The sequence below is a fragment of the Dermacentor silvarum genome, chromosome 2, assembly GCF_013339745.2.
Source record: "Dermacentor silvarum isolate Dsil-2018 chromosome 2, BIME_Dsil_1.4, whole genome shotgun sequence".
NCBI classification, from domain to species: domain Eukaryota; kingdom Metazoa; phylum Arthropoda; class Arachnida; order Ixodida; family Ixodidae; genus Dermacentor; species Dermacentor silvarum.
Genome location: NC_051155.1, coordinates 142055037 through 142071562, shown reverse-complemented (window position 1 = coordinate 142071562; position 16526 = coordinate 142055037). Strand labels below are relative to the sequence as shown.

Below are 16526 nucleotides of genomic sequence, written 5' to 3'. Positions count from 1 at the left end.
ACAGCTGTTGTCGGTATTCACTCTTCCGACCGCCCGCGCCGTTCCTCCCTTACCGTAACTCTCTGGCTCTGTTTCCAGCGCCGCTCTTCCTTGTTACTACATTCCGTTTTATTCTTCTGGCGCCGGTCGTTTCCTTCCATTTCCTATGCCCGCACCGCCGCTGTACCTCCAGCAAAACTCCCCGCTGAGAGCCCCGAAAGGACTTCGTTAGCGGTAATTTGCGACCATTTATATTAAAAACCGTTTCGCGTTCGCGACAAACGTCGTACGCCGCGAGCCTTTACGTTTTTCTCTTTCTTTCTTTCTTTCTTTCTTTCTTTCTTTCTTTCCTTCTTTCTTTCTTTCTTCTTTTCCTCTTTCTTTTTCTCCAAACATACCCACTGTGCTTTCTTCACAAAGGTCTAGTTTAGACTCTTTGATCCTTGCTTTCCTTCTATGGCCATCGCGCGTGCGCTTACGGCTGGTTTGTTTCTTGTTAGGGGCTCCTCTCAGCATGGAGAAGGATGGAAGCAGCCTGATTATTCTCAGTGCTACTATGGGGGCCCTCCTTTCTCTTCACGCTGCACCCGCTCGCAACTCAGCATCTCTCCCTCGGCTTGAGTCATCTATAGTGCAGGGCTCCCCCTATACCTGCGAGCGGAAGTAACTCATTTCGCCCACCCATGCGGGCGCAGCAAAGTGCGGGTACAGACTCTTGAACCGAAGGAAGATGCGTTTATAAACGCGTCCGGTCTACTCGTTCAAAGTATAAGCGGGGGACGCCTGTCAGCGGAAGTTCGATTTCGAGCGAGCGTCGCGCCTGGGCTCGGCAAGAGGCCGTAGTGGTCTGGTGAAACCCGCATAACCGTTCGAGCACGGCTCTGATGGTTTTTCCCTTTCCTCTCTCTGCTCGCCACACCGCATAAACAAATTAGAGAACTGGCCGCGGCATTGTGGAGCCGAAAGAATAATACGAAATAAAGCGGCCCTTTACAGGTGTACGATACCTAGGCTACACTTTCTTTTAATGCTACGCGTTCTTGTCTGAGTTCGTAATTCACACTACATAATTCGTAACAATCATTCTCTAACAAACCAAGCACGCTTCACATTACGTAGATTGTAAAGTGGAGTTGATTCTGTTTATCCTTTAACGGTGTAACGATTCAATTAGGTGCAAAATTGATTTAGTTTTTCTCGCAACAATTCTTACTGTTCTGCCAGGCGTAGCGTTCTCAATTGTACTTGCCGTTCCAACTTTCTGCACTTGAGAGGCAGTCAATGACTGTACCTTTGGTACGCATAAATTTATTTTCAATACATGGTCAGGATACTCTGTGGCAGGTCATAAAGGATGCTGTGACTTTTTTGGGGGGGAGAAGGTGAACTGGATATGTGACTGTAATACCTATGTGTTTCCCGCATTGTTTTTATTTACGCGCATCTACCTTTTTATCCTTACAGTCATCATCTTCACTTTCTCCATCTCCTTCTTCCTCCCCTTTACGCCAACGCTTAGTTGTAGGCTAGGACATAGTATTTCAGGCCGGCCTATCAGTTTTTCTTTTATATTAAGTCTACCTCTTTTACCATTCCAACTTCGCATTACAGAAAATGTAGGTTAGTTTTTTTTTTTTTAATTACTTAACTTTTGACAAAAAATATAATGGTATGTGTACTTAAATAAGTCACTTTAGGCGGAAGTGGACGAATCAAATCTACATACTGTCCGTACGCATCTGCAACGTTTGATCAAACCTTTTTTTGTTTTTTTTCCCTCGTGCTTACCCGTTATACCTTCGTAAAGTGCGCAAGTCTTCTACAAAAGCACAGCGGCTTTTCCCACTTCATATGCGCTGCAGAAACCACTTTTTTTTTTTAATCTCCGCCTTACTCGCCGTATGCTTCTTTCGCACTGCTGATTTTCCCAACTCTCTGGAACATGTCGCACCGAACGTAGGAACGCGAACATACGTGTTTGCACGCGTATGCGCGCCAGCACTATTCGCGTCCCGTACTCCTGAGCAGCGGCTTCTTTCTATTGGCTCCGCGTGCTCCACGCGCTGCTCTATTTCGACGGGTTCGCTAGCGACACCGGAGCAAAGAGGGCTTCAGACGCACGACATCAAAGTGTTCGGCGTTATGTGAACGTAGGCGAGCGCAGAGCCGTCGCACGCGCGCATTCATATTCGCGGAGCCACGAGTGCAACGCGCCGAGCTCCCCCGAGCGCTGAGTTGCACTACTGTGTATAACACAGAGGGCAGAAGCGGGGGATGTCGCGCAGGGAAGTCCTCTCCGTGGCAGCCTACTTGCATCTCGTCATTATATCGATCTCATGTCGCCGACTTTAGATATCCGAAAGAGGAGGTCAAAGAAGACACGCACAGCGCCACGGTTTGCACACGCCCTCAGTATTATCAATAAGAGTTCGTCCTTTGAAAGTCCAGCACTGCTAATGCAAGCAAATTAAACGCGAACACGTGAACAGTTCAAACCCGAACGCGTATAAAAAAAAAATGTGGTTGATCCCTCTTATATAGGAATCGGTATAGAACACGAAAGTGAAACGTGTCTTCACAGAAGTAGTGTAATGTTTATTGCACATTGATATATAATGTCTATTGGTGTTTTGTGGCTAAAGCGCCCTTAGGCGTTGATGCACCCACGCTGACGCCTGGTGGCACGTCTCCTCCATCACGACTACCAACGTCGATGACCATGAGCAACCGTCGTGCATATGGAAGCTGCACTACGCTGCACACGCTAGCACAACGCGAAAGACGAAGCACGTAACTGACACACTAATACAACGCGCAAGACAAAGCACGTAACTGAATCGTCACCGAGTCAAATCAGCGCGTACAGCGCGTCGTAATTGCAGCCTCCGCGATCAACTTCAGAAACATTTTCAGAGCTAATTGCGGAGGCCACGCTCCGCTGTGCTGAGTACGGTGAACGCCACCTAGGTGGCGTTGGTAGTGCTTCTTGATGCCAGCGTCCCTTCGAATGCTGGCATCGAGGCGTCTTAGTGCTGAGACCACCGAAGCGTTCACTGTCGGTGCGCGTTAGTAGACAGTTTTAGCAGAGCGTTCACGGTCCGCTCCGCTCAGACCGTCGTGTCCGAACGATTCGCGCAGAGCCGCTCAGCGGAACGCTAGCGGGAGCGCTAATGCGCGTGCGCACAACGCTCATATCGGCAGCGGAACGAAGAACGCTGCCCACGGTCCGCTACGAAGCCATTTGAGCGGAGCGTTAGAGTGCGTCTACTGGTTGCTTTGCCGTTTTACAGCCGCGCTGAGCGCGCGTGGCCGGCGTCTCTGGCAGACGCACTTGTCAAACAAGCCAAATCAACGCAGTTCATGCAACCAGTGGTGTGCGTGAAACGTTAGCGGAGCGGAGCGTAAGCAACGCTCTGCTAAAACTGTCTAGTGTCATAATGCAGTACTTCTCTTTTCTGCTCGTAGGCGGCGGCACCGCCCCGAGCAAGAGCGCGGGTACACGGAGGAGTGTTAGATATATAAGGCGCGTCTGTGTAGCTCTCTGCAAATGCGTTTGTGGCGCAATGGGTTAAACGCTCGGCGATCTATCGTCGCGGACCGAGAGGTCGTGGGTTCGATTTCCAAATTTTGCATGTTTGTGGAACTTTTTCTTCTGGTTTCTTTCTTTGTATTATGTTCTATGACGTATTTCCGTGACGGAAATACGTCAGTGAAGTCTTGGTGGACCCCGGCATAAAACACTTTCGTGTTAAAATGTGGTTGATCCCTCTTATATAGGAATCGGTATAGAACACGAAAGTGAAACGTGTCTTCACAGAAGTAGTGTAATGTTTATTGCACATTGATATATAATGTCTATTGGTGTTTTGTGGCTAAAGCGCCCTTAGGCGTTGATGCACCCACGCTGACGCCTGGTGGCACGTCTCCTCCATCACGACTACCAACGTCGATGACCATGAGCAACCGTCGTGCATATGGAAGCTGCACTACGCTGCACACGCTAGCACAACGCGAAAGACGAAGCACGTAACTGACACACTAATACAACGCGCAAGACAAAGCACGTAACTGAATCGTCACCGAGTCAAATCAGCGCGTACAGCGCGTCGTAATTGCAGCCTCCGCGATCAACTTCAGAAACATTTTCAGAGCTAATTGCGGAGGCCACGCTCCGCTGTGCTGAGTACGGTGAACGCCACCTAGGTGGCGTTGGTAGTGCTTCTTGATGCCAGCGTCCCTTCGAATGCTGGCATCGAGGCGTCTTAGTGCTGAGACCACCGAAGCGTTCACTGTCGGTGCGCGTTAGTAGACAGTTTTAGCAGAGCGTTCACGGTCCGCTCCGCTCAGACCGTCGTGTCCGAACGATTCGCGCAGAGCCGCTCAGCGGAACGCTAGCGGGAGCGCTAATGCGCGTGCGCACAACGCTCATATCGGCAGCGGAACGAAGAACGCTGCCCACGGTCCGCTACGAAGCCATTTGAGCGGAGCGTTAGAGTGCGTCTACTGGTTGCTTTGCCGTTTTACAGCCGCGCTGAGCGCGCGTGGCCGGCGTCTCTGGCAGACGCACTTGTCAAACAAGCCAAATCAACGCAGTTCATGCAACCAGTGGTGTGCGTGAAACGTTAGCGGAGCGGAGCGTAAGCAACGCTCTGCTAAAACTGTCTAGTGTCATAATGCAGTACTTCTCTTTTCTGCTCGTAGGCGGCGGCACCGCCCCGAGCAAGAGCGCGGGTACACGGAGGAGTGTTAGATATATAAGGCGCGTCTGTGTAGCTCTCTGCAAATGCGTTTGTGGCGCAATGGGTTAAACGCTCGGCGATCTATCGTCGCGGACCGAGAGGTCGTGGGTTCGATTTCCAAATTTTGCATGTTTGTGGAACTTTTTCTTCTGGTTTCTTTCTTTGTATTATGTTCTATGACGTATTTCCGTGACGGAAATACGTCAGTGAAGTCTTGGTGGACCCCGGCATAAAACACTTTCGTGTTAAAAAACAAGAAATGTGATAAATGGTTTTCATATGAGAGCCTAATAATACCATACCAAGAAATACGAGCCGCATGTCGAAGTTCTAATCAAGTCACTACATTAAGCACGACCTTCTCAAATAGCTGTTCTAATTTGACTTTCCGCGTTCAACTTTTGCGTAACCGAAGCGGCACGGACCAGCAGTGCTGTGCAGGAAGGGCCGAGTTTGGCAAAGTTCGGGATCTCCGCGATCTCTGGCGACAATTTTCAGATGAATGTGCTAATGGTATCAAGACATAAAATTCAAGCCTCGGCACACCTCCAGTTTCACTGGCTCATCTAGATTCCCTCTTGGGTTATCATCACTTGGGCGTTACCTCATGGCCGGCGGGAAAAGAAGTCACGTGGTCAAACCGTCGGTGCGTTCCTTCGTTTGTTTATCGTTCCACCCAGGACATTACCTGTGGCAGTATTATGATACCATCGACAGATTCTCTAAAGACGAGCCGCTGCGAGAAAGGCGATGAAGTGTCTGGGCCCTTGGCGCTAGCGAGTGTCTGCCTTGTGGTGTGGCTCCAGTGTACGTAAACACAGCGTAAACAGTCTCTTTTGTCTGTGTCTTTCCACACGTAACACAATATGATAAGACCTTAATCTTCTTGTCATGAGCACTGTTTTTATTGAGTTCACTTTTTTTACGCTCATTTTATGCATACATCAAATTTTTTTCTTAGCTCTTTTTCCATGTCATTACCAAAAACGGACTAATCACTTAGAGTCCCCTAAGTGCTTTGTTGCTATGCCCCTATGCGCTGCTGCAAAAGGTGGTGCACGCTTTACAGGCATGATGACATAGCAGAGGTGTGGAGGGGGGGGGGTCGAAAATTGCGGTCGAGTTTTGAATGAATGAATGAATGAATGAATGAATGAATGTTCTTGCTGTATTGGGAACTCTGAAGCATTTTTATAATATAGCGTGCTTGCTGAGCACTATTAAATTTGATGTGCACGCTTTTACATTTTGGAACAGGATGTCGCATTAGCTATGCGAATGAGTCTGAACATACTGAGAACGGCGCAAATGGAAAGCTTCGACAGGTGATGTGGAGTTCGCCAGTGCGTATCGAGCAATACTTGTTAACTATGGGGCATATATTGCAATGTACTGTAACAAGGAAGACTCCTAGAAGCCAAATAATTGCGGCGAATGTTCGACGTAAGCATATAGGAGAAACATTGTACCGAATAACGTAAACTAACGTAAACCAGGTTGAGCTGGTCCGTCGAGTCGGAGTTGGGACAGCGCTGCCTCCCATTTCCGTGTGGTGGGGTGTGTTATGGGTGTGAGCTATGGTGTGTTTGCGCAAGCCCATACCATGTGGTTAAGCGTTTGTGACGCAGGTTCTTTTCTTTAATGATTCTGACGGTTCTCTGAGACGGAGCCTCCAAGAAACCAATTGAGGACAAAGCCGCTTATTGGAAAACACACACAAACTTTTAATAAAACTAGAGCAAGAATAAAAAAAAACATAAAATAAACATTAAAATAGACATCACGGCAAGAAACGCACTTATGGCTAGGATGGTATTAACAGTACGCGAGTCCGGGCTGACCACGACTGCGAGGGCACGTAATGGTCTCGACCTGAAGAAGCGGAGGCAAGATGACGAGAGATGGTGTCGGTCTCACCAAAGGTCAGGGTGTTGGACCATTGGGCAAGCTACCGGAGCGCAGCAGCTCTGGCTTGGAGAGAGAATGCAGGCAGCTGGGCGGCAACAAACACAGCAATGGCTGCTGGATCAGTAGCCGTTTTCCCATACACTTCTAGGCTTTTGTTCGTATTTGCATAATTAGTTTGCAGGCTGTTGAGGAAATGCAAATTTTGTATCGCTGTCGACATAAAGGGCGAAACGGAACTTAGCGCTGTTTTTCTACTGAAGCAGATGTTCCGTGCGAGTATTCAGTTACCATAAAATTGACTGTGTAAATTATTCACATATTTTTATAGCTGAGTTTACCTTTCTTTCCTTTTTTATTTTTCTTTCTTCTTTCTTTTAGAGACAAGTGCTGACATTTGAAAACGTCGTTTTATTTCCGAAACGTGGGCGACATTATCTCACTATTCATACATACGCCAACTGAATATTTTTATATGACCTTCTGTTTGCTATAGAATGTGTTTTGAATGCGATCGCATGGCACATCGCTTTCTTCTGCGCCTTTTGTAATTCAGTGTGACCATGACAATACTTAGAATACAAGCGTAAATGTTGCTAATCATGTTTCTCTCGCAAAGCTGCTGTCCGCCTGCGCTATCCACTTCAGTGCCACGCCTTTCGTCATCTAGCTCAAGAACAACTGAGCTAGTGAATACATCAGTTCTCTGAAACAACTTTCGTCAACCTAATTAAGACATGCGGAAAGAAACTTTCTATAAGAGGATTTGCATAACACTTGCAATCTCTCGACGTAATTTGTTGTCAAACACGGTGTTCGAGGACGAACTGACATGCTTTAAACGACACGTAGGATTGGTCCGATTGTCAGCCCTTCGAAACTTTTTGCCGCACAAAGGAAGCGCCGTACGTTAGAATCTAAGAGTGCGTACTTTGCATCGTTCCTCGTTTTCTTTTTCTTGTTCTTTTTCTTTTTTGTGCGCTAAAACTTTACAATGAGGTTCTTTAATGTGAACAGACGAGACTTTATTCATTTATTTCCTGCGTGCCTGACATGCTACAATAGCATTGTCTGATAGACGAAACCCAGTGCTAGCTTCTTTGTAGCCTGGTGAAGACAAAATTTTACATACGTACTTCCCGATAATTCAAACGTAACAGAGCGACGGAGCCTACGTCGTCAATAGGCTGCGCTTATAAGAGCTGCTCAGGCGAATACGCTGGTTGTGGAATCTACACTAAACTATCCCACGGAATCCGCACCCCCAGTACTATGATGCTGCGACACTTGTATTCAGTTTCACTAGACGCCATTGAAAAGCTTCGGAGCTGCATGGTCCGTCGAGCGCGAGCTCACAATAAATGCAACTTATTCACTTCACGTGTCAAGTCGACATTGCTAAGCTGCTAAACATGAGCAACAGAAAGCGAAACCAAAAATATACATTTACAGTAAGAAATGAAAGTACATTGGAGCATGTTTCCAGACACGAACATTCGCTTCCGAACACTGGTTAAGTTTCTATTGTAACCGGTTGTCAACGTGCCCAGAAAGGCGCGCGCCTAACAAAGAGCAGTTAATAAAGAAACAAGCGGAGCATCTTGTTGTTGGTTTTGTATTTCTTTTTCTTTCTTACCACTGACGACAGCAAAAGTATCGAGCCTTAGTTTGTTTTGGAAAACTTTGGCGAAGCGCAATACGGGAGCGTGCCGGAGCGCGTTATTAGCGTAACAAGCGGGAGTTGTCGGCGCCAATTTGCGGCTGTAGCACGCGTGGCGCGTTGCGTTGCGCTTTTTTTTTTCTCCCTGGACGTCAGCCAGCGTGATAACAACACCCGCCGCCAGGCAGGGGAGCCGCGCCAGTCTCAGATAAAGCGGCTGTTACCGCGGCGGCTGCTAGGTGGCGTCTGTGTTATAAGAGAAGAGAGCCTTGATTGAACGCGCGATGGGTACTGACACTTGTCCGAACCGCTGAGCGTTCAAGTTACTTTCAATCGCGCCGCGCGCGCCCTCCGCGTTGCGTGGAGCTGCAGTGGACAGCGTAAGCGCGATGCTACAGTGCACTGCCTTTCCTGTCCACGCATGCATAGTCTCGGCGACGAACGTAATAAACATCTGGCCCGCACAGCAGCATGGTGAACGGTAGTGGCAGCGTCGGCTTGCGAACCAGCAGTGCGAGGAGCCACGTGATAAGAAAAAAAAATGACGCACTAACGGCCACTATATAACACTGCGTCTCACTCGTGGTAGTGGACGAAAACTATAAAGACAAAGACGCAAAAAGCGAGAGAACCCTCTGTTCGACTTTCTCAAGCTATGCTTTTCTTCCCAATACCGTCAAGTTGACTGTCGTTACTTCGAGAGGTTCCGGCACATTGTATGCGGGCAGACGCAACTGCAGTGTTCGTACACCTCGTTGAAATCTTTAAACGTAGCCTTGAATTTGAAAAAAAGAAGAGAGAGATTCAGGGGCTCTTGAAACTCCTTGAAAATAAATATGCTCATTGATTTTCTTGAAAACAGGGGTTTGCGGCGACTTTTGGACATTCAAGAGAGAGACAGAGGAGAGGCAGGGAGGTTAACCAGAGGCGAGTTTCCCGTTTGCTACCTTGCACTGGGGTGGCGGATATAGGAGTTGGAAAGAGGCCATTCAAAGTAGCAAATTCTCTATAGGAGCTCCGCAATAGACACTTCTATCGGCAAACAATCCTAGATAGCTTGTCTTTTGACAGTGTCGATACAGGATTGCAATGTGGTATGGTCCACAGCCCCCAACGACAGACTTGTTTAAATCACCGCTACCATCGTGGAGCTAGACAAAGCCACATCAATCGACCAAGCTGTGCCACCATTTTGTTGATTTGCTGTTTGGTTCACATCGCAGCCATCATAGCTCCATTTTCGAGCTTTAGTTCCTAGAAAAGTCTGGCGGAAAGTAGGTTTCAACCACTTGGCTTTAACGCGACGGGTAATTTTGGCTGAAGTCGGACACTATACTAACCATCATGCCAGATAGCGACTGACGTGATTACAATGAGTGAGTCAACTTAGCAAATCGACCGGAGGAGCTTGAAGCGTGTGTCGAACTCAGCATCTGCTTATCTGCAAGAAATTGCAGCTAAAAGAAGGATATTTCACTATTCCTCAGTGTATGTCTACGAATAAACTGTTTCCACCGTCCTTTAATTGAGGCCTTCGGAATCCTTGAAATCCTTGAATTGCCCTTGAATTTTGAGCCAGACGTTCTGTACGAACCCTGCAAGTGTACGCGCCGCTTTCCTAAATTTATTTTTTCATGGCCCCTTTCATTAACCCTTTACCTGTGCGGCCGCCACAACCCCTGTGTTCCCAAGATGAACCAAGCAAGCGGTGGCAGAGAAACTTTTTCAGCTTTCTGCTCCTATACACTCACATATATTTACTCGTGCTCTTTCTCCCTCAAGATAGTGGGAATTTGGGCTTGTTGGTTCATAATCTTCGGATTCTATAGCGCAGACGGAACGACCACGACGTGGGGAGTTGACCGTCACGTGTTCTGCGATTGTTGTCTCCATACGTTAAAGAATCCCGGATCGTCAAAATGAATCGGGGAGTGAATCCTGAATGAATCCCCCCACTGCAGCTTCTCTCATACTCAGGTCGCCGTGGTTCTGGCACGTAAAACCCCGATGTTGAATTTGAATTGATTGTCCTCTTGGCCACGCCGACCACGTCATCAAATGACATCGGGCGGTCATGTCGCACCATATCTGCAGCTGGTTTCTTCACCGCTTGTTGGCTTACTGCTGTTCATTTCGTATTTTTGCCATTGAAATGTCATCAAGAGAATGAATTTTATTCACCTTACAATCGCAATAGCTACCCTTGTTCGCGTCGCTGTGCGAAGAGTCCAAGGGGGGGGGGGGGGGGGGGGGATAGGATATATATAGGGAGATATAAACAACCGTCACAGTTTCAGAAAATCCAACACGAAGGATGGTGTTATCACGCCTGCTAGTTGTGCATACCGCGATAGGAAGGAGGCGTGAGCGAACGCGGCGGCGCTCTTGCGCGTTTCGTTTGTCTGTCTCCACGTGGTGGCGACGGGCTGCCGTAATGGCACGGCGCGGCCCTGGAAGCGAGCTTTTCTCGCTCGCTAACCGAGGAAGGTGACTGGGTGGCTCTCGATGTGCGCGCGCCGTCCGCCTGTCCATTAACGCTCGCATTTTTCTCGGACGAATGGCAATTCCCGGCCGTCTCGCTGCTTAATTTCAAGTCCTCTAGCTTTGCTTATTGCATGCTGCCGCTGTCGCCTCTCTTTGCCTTCTTCTTTGTCTGTTGTTCCCTCGTGCTCCTTTTGTCACTCGTGAAGCCCTTTGTGGCCCTTTCACGGCCCGGCTGCCTGCCAGCTATTGTTATTTCCCCGCTTCATTGCTTGCTTACTTTCCGGCGTTCAATCTTCTACTCTTTTACTTTCCCTTCCTTTTCTTCATTTTCAGCGTTCCTGTTTTTTTTTTTTTTTTTTTTTCTTCTTGAAGGGCAGACGTGAAGGATAAGAGTAAAGGAAACAAAAGACACTGCCACTAATCGTGATTCACGGCCAAGCTCACGCAGATTGCGGAGAAACAGAGTGCAACAGCGCTTGAACGCAACAGAGGAGCAAAACAATAGCGTGAAGCGGTAATATAATCACGCGAGCATATCTCTTTCGTTAGAATGAATCACCACTCTTCGTGTCAGGCTAGATAATACGAGCGAATGCATTTCCTTGGCAAGTTCATGTCACCTCGGCACATCTGCATTCATTTAGGATGACGCCAATGTGTGTTTGTGAACCTGCACACATGCTGTCATTTTTTCATTCTGACATCTCCTTCCCCCCTCCCCTTGCCACTCCTAGTGGATTTTCTTCTGCTTTACCTTGGTAGGGTAGCGAACCGGGTACATTCCTGATTAACCTCCTTGCCTTTTCGACTTCATCCTCTTGGATAACGTTTTTTTTTTTTTTTGTCAGAATATAAATGTATCTCACTCTGTTCCTGTAACACCTCCTCATTTGTCTTTTGCTCATAACATTATCAAGTTGTCTTTTCTGTGAACATTCTTCGCATATCAAAAGCAAACATCAGCTTCATCATGCCTGGTAAACATGCCGGATAACTTATCTAACTTATCTAAATCATGTCCTCCATCTTTATCTCTGTTTCTTTTCTTTTTGCTGATACAGTGTAACTAGAATTACGTTTGAGGAACATCGCCCAACGTATTGCCACGACGAGCCAGCGTCAGGACACTTGGGCTATTCGCGGACTCTCGCGGGCGTGTGCCAGCAGTACTACTGACCACGACTTTCGTATAGCGTACGCCGCTATGTGAAAGGCTGCCGCGAGTGTCAGCGCTGCAAGACACCACCTATGAAACCTGCGGGCCTACTCCAACCAATTTCACCACCTAGGACCCCGTTTGACCTCGTGGGAGTTGACCTTCTAGGACCCTTCCCTTTGTCGTCCACTGGAAACAAATGGATTATCGTTGCAACAGATTACCTCACTCGTTATGCCGAGACAAGCGCACTGTCCCGCGGCGCGGCTTCCTAAGTCGCGAAGTTTTTCGTTAACCACATCGTCCTGCGGCATGGTGCCACGTCGTGTGGGATCACGGACAAGGGCGCGTCCTTTACAGCACACATAAGGGAGGACATTTTCAGACTGAGCTGCACGAGTCATCGAAGAACGACAGCCACAACAACCACCCACAAACGAATGGACAGAATGAACCATTGCGGACATGCTTTCAAGGTATGTGGACGTGCAGCATAAAACTTGGGACGAGATTCTTCAGTACATCACGTTTGCCTACAATACCGCAATACAGGAAACAACCCGATTTTCGCCTTTCCGTTTTGTTTATGGACGCAACGTGCGAACCATGCTCGACGTTATGCTTCCGTGCGACACAACCGATGAAATTGCTCCAGACGCCGAGCACTACACTCAGTACGCCGAAGAAGCCCGCCAACTGGCTCGCTGTAAACATCAGTTACCAACAAGGTGCCGATGCACGACGTTACAACCTCCACCGTCGAGACGTCGCCTATCGCCTCGGACGATCGAGTCTGGGTGCCGAGGCGATAGGCCCTATTCGACGTCCAGGCTTGTCTGCAAAACTTTTAAGCCGCTATTTCGGACCGTAAAAAGTTCTGAAACGTGTCAGTGACGTTACTTACGAGGTATTTCCGGACAGTGCCTTGTCTTCGCGTCGACAGCTTCAGCCCGAAATTGTGCATGTCGTACGGCTTAAGCTGTACTTCACACCGTAGCTCTTGTGCCGGTGTGGCATCGAGTCGATGCTTTCAGAAGGGGGGTCAGGGGCTAATTCTACCTAGCGTTTTGGGAAGAAAGCGCACGGAGAAGACGAGAAAGTTGAAGACCCGACTGAACGGTTCTGAACCAGGACATAACCACCTTGTCATCTTGTTCACCTTGTCGTCTAAGCGCGTGACAATATACAATTCAAAAAGATGAAATCGACGATGAGAGTAACGCCAGCAAGTATATATATATATATATATATATATATATATATATATATATATAACGCAGGAGACATGGCAGTCGTGCGAAGCTCTGTTTATTCGTAACTTCTTCCTCTTTCACCACTACTGCACCGCACCGTCCTTGTGCGACTCGTCACATATATATAGTGAACGGCAACTTTGCGTTTCACGAATGTAGCTCCAACTTTAGAATTTTCGAAGAACTCGTTTGCCTAATTTAAAATGGCGATGAAAGGGGATGTTTTAGTCAAGGGTTTGATGGGGACTCCTCTAGCCAGGTAATGTCACAGTAAAGCCGTTACACATCTTGTCTCTGATCAACAAACGACGAGATTGACGTGTCGGTGCCCATACGGGAACCTTGTACACGAAACAGAAAAAGAAAAAAAGAAGCTTTTCTATTTCGTGTGCAGAAAATTTCCTTTTCTCCTTTTCTGTTTCCAGAACAAGGTTCCCGTACGGGCGACGAAACGTCAATTTCTTGCTCACTGACGAGATTTCTAATAGCTTTTGTATGAAGGGGCTAGTCGGTGGCTGTTCAAATATTCTCCACGTGCTATGTGCGGAAACGAAGAGAAACCCGTCTCTGTTGTTCCATACATATAGCGCAAGAAGAAAATGGGAATCGTTTTGCTCGTTACACCATTTCTTCTGTAGCATTCTCCCACCTGCCCTTCTTGTAGACTCGGTGGGTCCCTTTACGTGTGTGCACAGCTAGCCGTATTCTTCTCCACTTCTCTCTCTCTCTCTCTCTCTCTCTCTCTATTTATCCATTACCATCTGCCTCCCGTGTTGGGCAGGAAAACGGCCATGCGTCTAGTTAACTTTCCGGCCTGTCGTTTCTTTTCTCTTTCACTTGCTATTTTTCATGGTAATCGTTTGTCGGTCCACACGCACAATAGAGGACAGGGGCAAAACAAATGCAGTGTCTCGTTTATCCCTGCACGAAGTAAGACACTCTCACCGGCGTTTTAAAGAGAAGCTTTCTTCGCCCACCCTCCCGGGTTCAGCGTGGCTGCTGCTGGGTCGGTCAGTATCTCGGCATATATATTTGGACACAAATATAAACGTTATATGGTGCGCCGAATACAAGTACCAGGGAGCAGTCCAATACACTCCTTGTATGCTGACGGACAATCAGTGCAGCTGCGTGCACCTATACTCTGCGTAACCAGAGAGATAAATTCCAACATAAAACCCTGAACATATGAGTGTCGGCTCACAGGTGTATGTAAAGCACACTGACGTGTGATTAGAATAGCGCACTATGTTAAACCGATTCATCGATTCTCTTTACTTTCTTTCATTTAGCCATTCACTAACACCCTGTGACTGGCGCAGCAAAGCCTAAGTCGCTTTTGCGCCAATAAACCCAATCTAACTAACTAACCATTCGCTTTGGCTGCCCTGACCAAAGAAAGTTTCCTGGTCCAAACGCTGATAGCAGTCCGAGATGCCCCTTGTGCTTCCACTACTAATCATTTCGCCTCCATATTCACGCGAACCGTTTGTCTTGCTTGGGTATTTTGTTCAAGTTTGTTCAAGAGCGAGCATCTTGTCCGTCTAAGGATCCACGTTCATGCGAATTCGGTAGTGTGCTTAACCCAGTAAAACCTTATTGCACTTGGTTTCTTGCGCGTAGCCGTAAGTGGCGCCGCTGCTATTAGACACAAGATTTTGTTCTGTACAATAGTCCTTTAATCAACATAGACTGCCCATTAGACTATGCGCGTTTCCTCATAGAGTTTTAAGTGCCTCCAGTAATTCATTGCTAGCTTTATTTTTCCCGGCGGCCTTACAGAGAACATTGTTTCTTGGTTTGCTTTTTTCAACTGTTGTAAAGTTTGCGTTGTCAGCTCTGCTTACCGAACAACGTGTGAATTACGCTAGCCGCGCGTTCGTAGCCATAAAAGAAGACCTCAGTGCTCACTTCAGAGCTTGCTAGATCAATTTAAATTAGTTTATCGCCTATTGTTCCACGCATGGTCGCCGCTACTAGAAGGCGCCTGCAGTGGTCCTGCTCGTAATATCGTCTTCTATTTCTTTTTTTTTTTTTTGATTATAAAGAAAATATAACAATGCCAGAAAGAACCATGGCCTGCTTCTGGTCTTTGTAACTTTTATCGTCTGGAATCTCGATTCCGCGTTCAGCCTTGTGCTGGTGTTGAATTTGGCAATGTGCGTGCATAACTTGCTTATGAACTGCAGTGCTCCTGTAAAATTATTTGCAAAAGGTCGAAAACTATTGCAACCGTTGAGATTTTGCATTTGCATCATGTAGTTCTTTTTTAGTCGCCTGTGGTGGTGCTTGATACTAGAAGCCAAGCTTAGTTTACGGCGCCTTGTTATCAATTCATCTTTCGCTTCTTCCAAATCGGGTAAAAGAGAAGAGAAGTCATAGATTACAGTGTTATCTTCTAAGCCTCTAGCGCACTCTGCCGTGTGAGACTCCAGAAAAGCGTCTGCAGTGATGCCGAAGGACAAATTAAGTAAAAAAAAGTATAGACGACGCTTATACCCGATATATCAATGCAACTTGGTAAATTACCAGTATGTGAGAATGAGTTCACATTATCACGAATTTCACAAAAATCTGTATCCGGGTCACATATTCGGTCATCGCTTCAGTGACCAAGAATAGTGCGATAGGCAAGGGTTAGTTAGCGCGATAGACAAAGAACCACGACACAAGCGCAGACTAACAACTCGTCTTTATTGACGTAAACGCAACAGCACATACACGTGTAAAAAAAAAACTTAAAGATAAGCTTCCAAGTAATCAACTTCTAACTTTTGCAGCATCACACACGGCCTCGTAACACACATGTCACCGGACTTATGAATAAGGAAAGCTTCGGCGATGTCTCGCACAGTTTTATCTATGTGCCACAGCATCTTTGTACCTGGCAGCAATGGCTTGCAATCTCTTTCATTACGCGACGTCTGGTATAGTTCGTCAGAGTAAAATACCAACTCAGTCAGCGATTTCTACTTCATTTCTTCAGCATCAAGATTCACTTGCGAATTGAAGAGGCTGTTCCCCTTTGTCGCTCGTAATAAAGCCTTTGTTTTTTCATTTGTTGTGAATCGCTGGTAATAATCGCAGTACATTTTCAGAAAATTATTTGGATGTGGAGTGGGCTCGTGACTTGCGCACGACATGACATTAGCATTCAGTCAACGATAACTCACCAAGAAATACTTGAAACCTTACTTTCTGGCACCCATCCAGTAACAGTCTGGGTGTGTCGCGACAACACATCCTGTAACCTGTACAAGTTTTCACTCAACGCGGCGTGCTTAGGAAAACTAGCGTCCTAGATCTAGCACAAGCTGTTGTGAGCCGATGGCGATGCAAATTGAAAGTCA

The 16526-nt window shown here is 47.2% G+C and overlaps 1 protein-coding gene across 2 annotated transcripts in view; it reads left to right on the top strand.

Annotated features, from left to right (window-relative positions):
- Positions 1-16526, top strand: part of LOC119441875 (receptor-type tyrosine-protein phosphatase N2-like) — a 658601-nt gene that overhangs the window by 547506 nt on the left and 94569 nt on the right. The gene's annotated exons all lie outside the window — the stretch shown is intronic.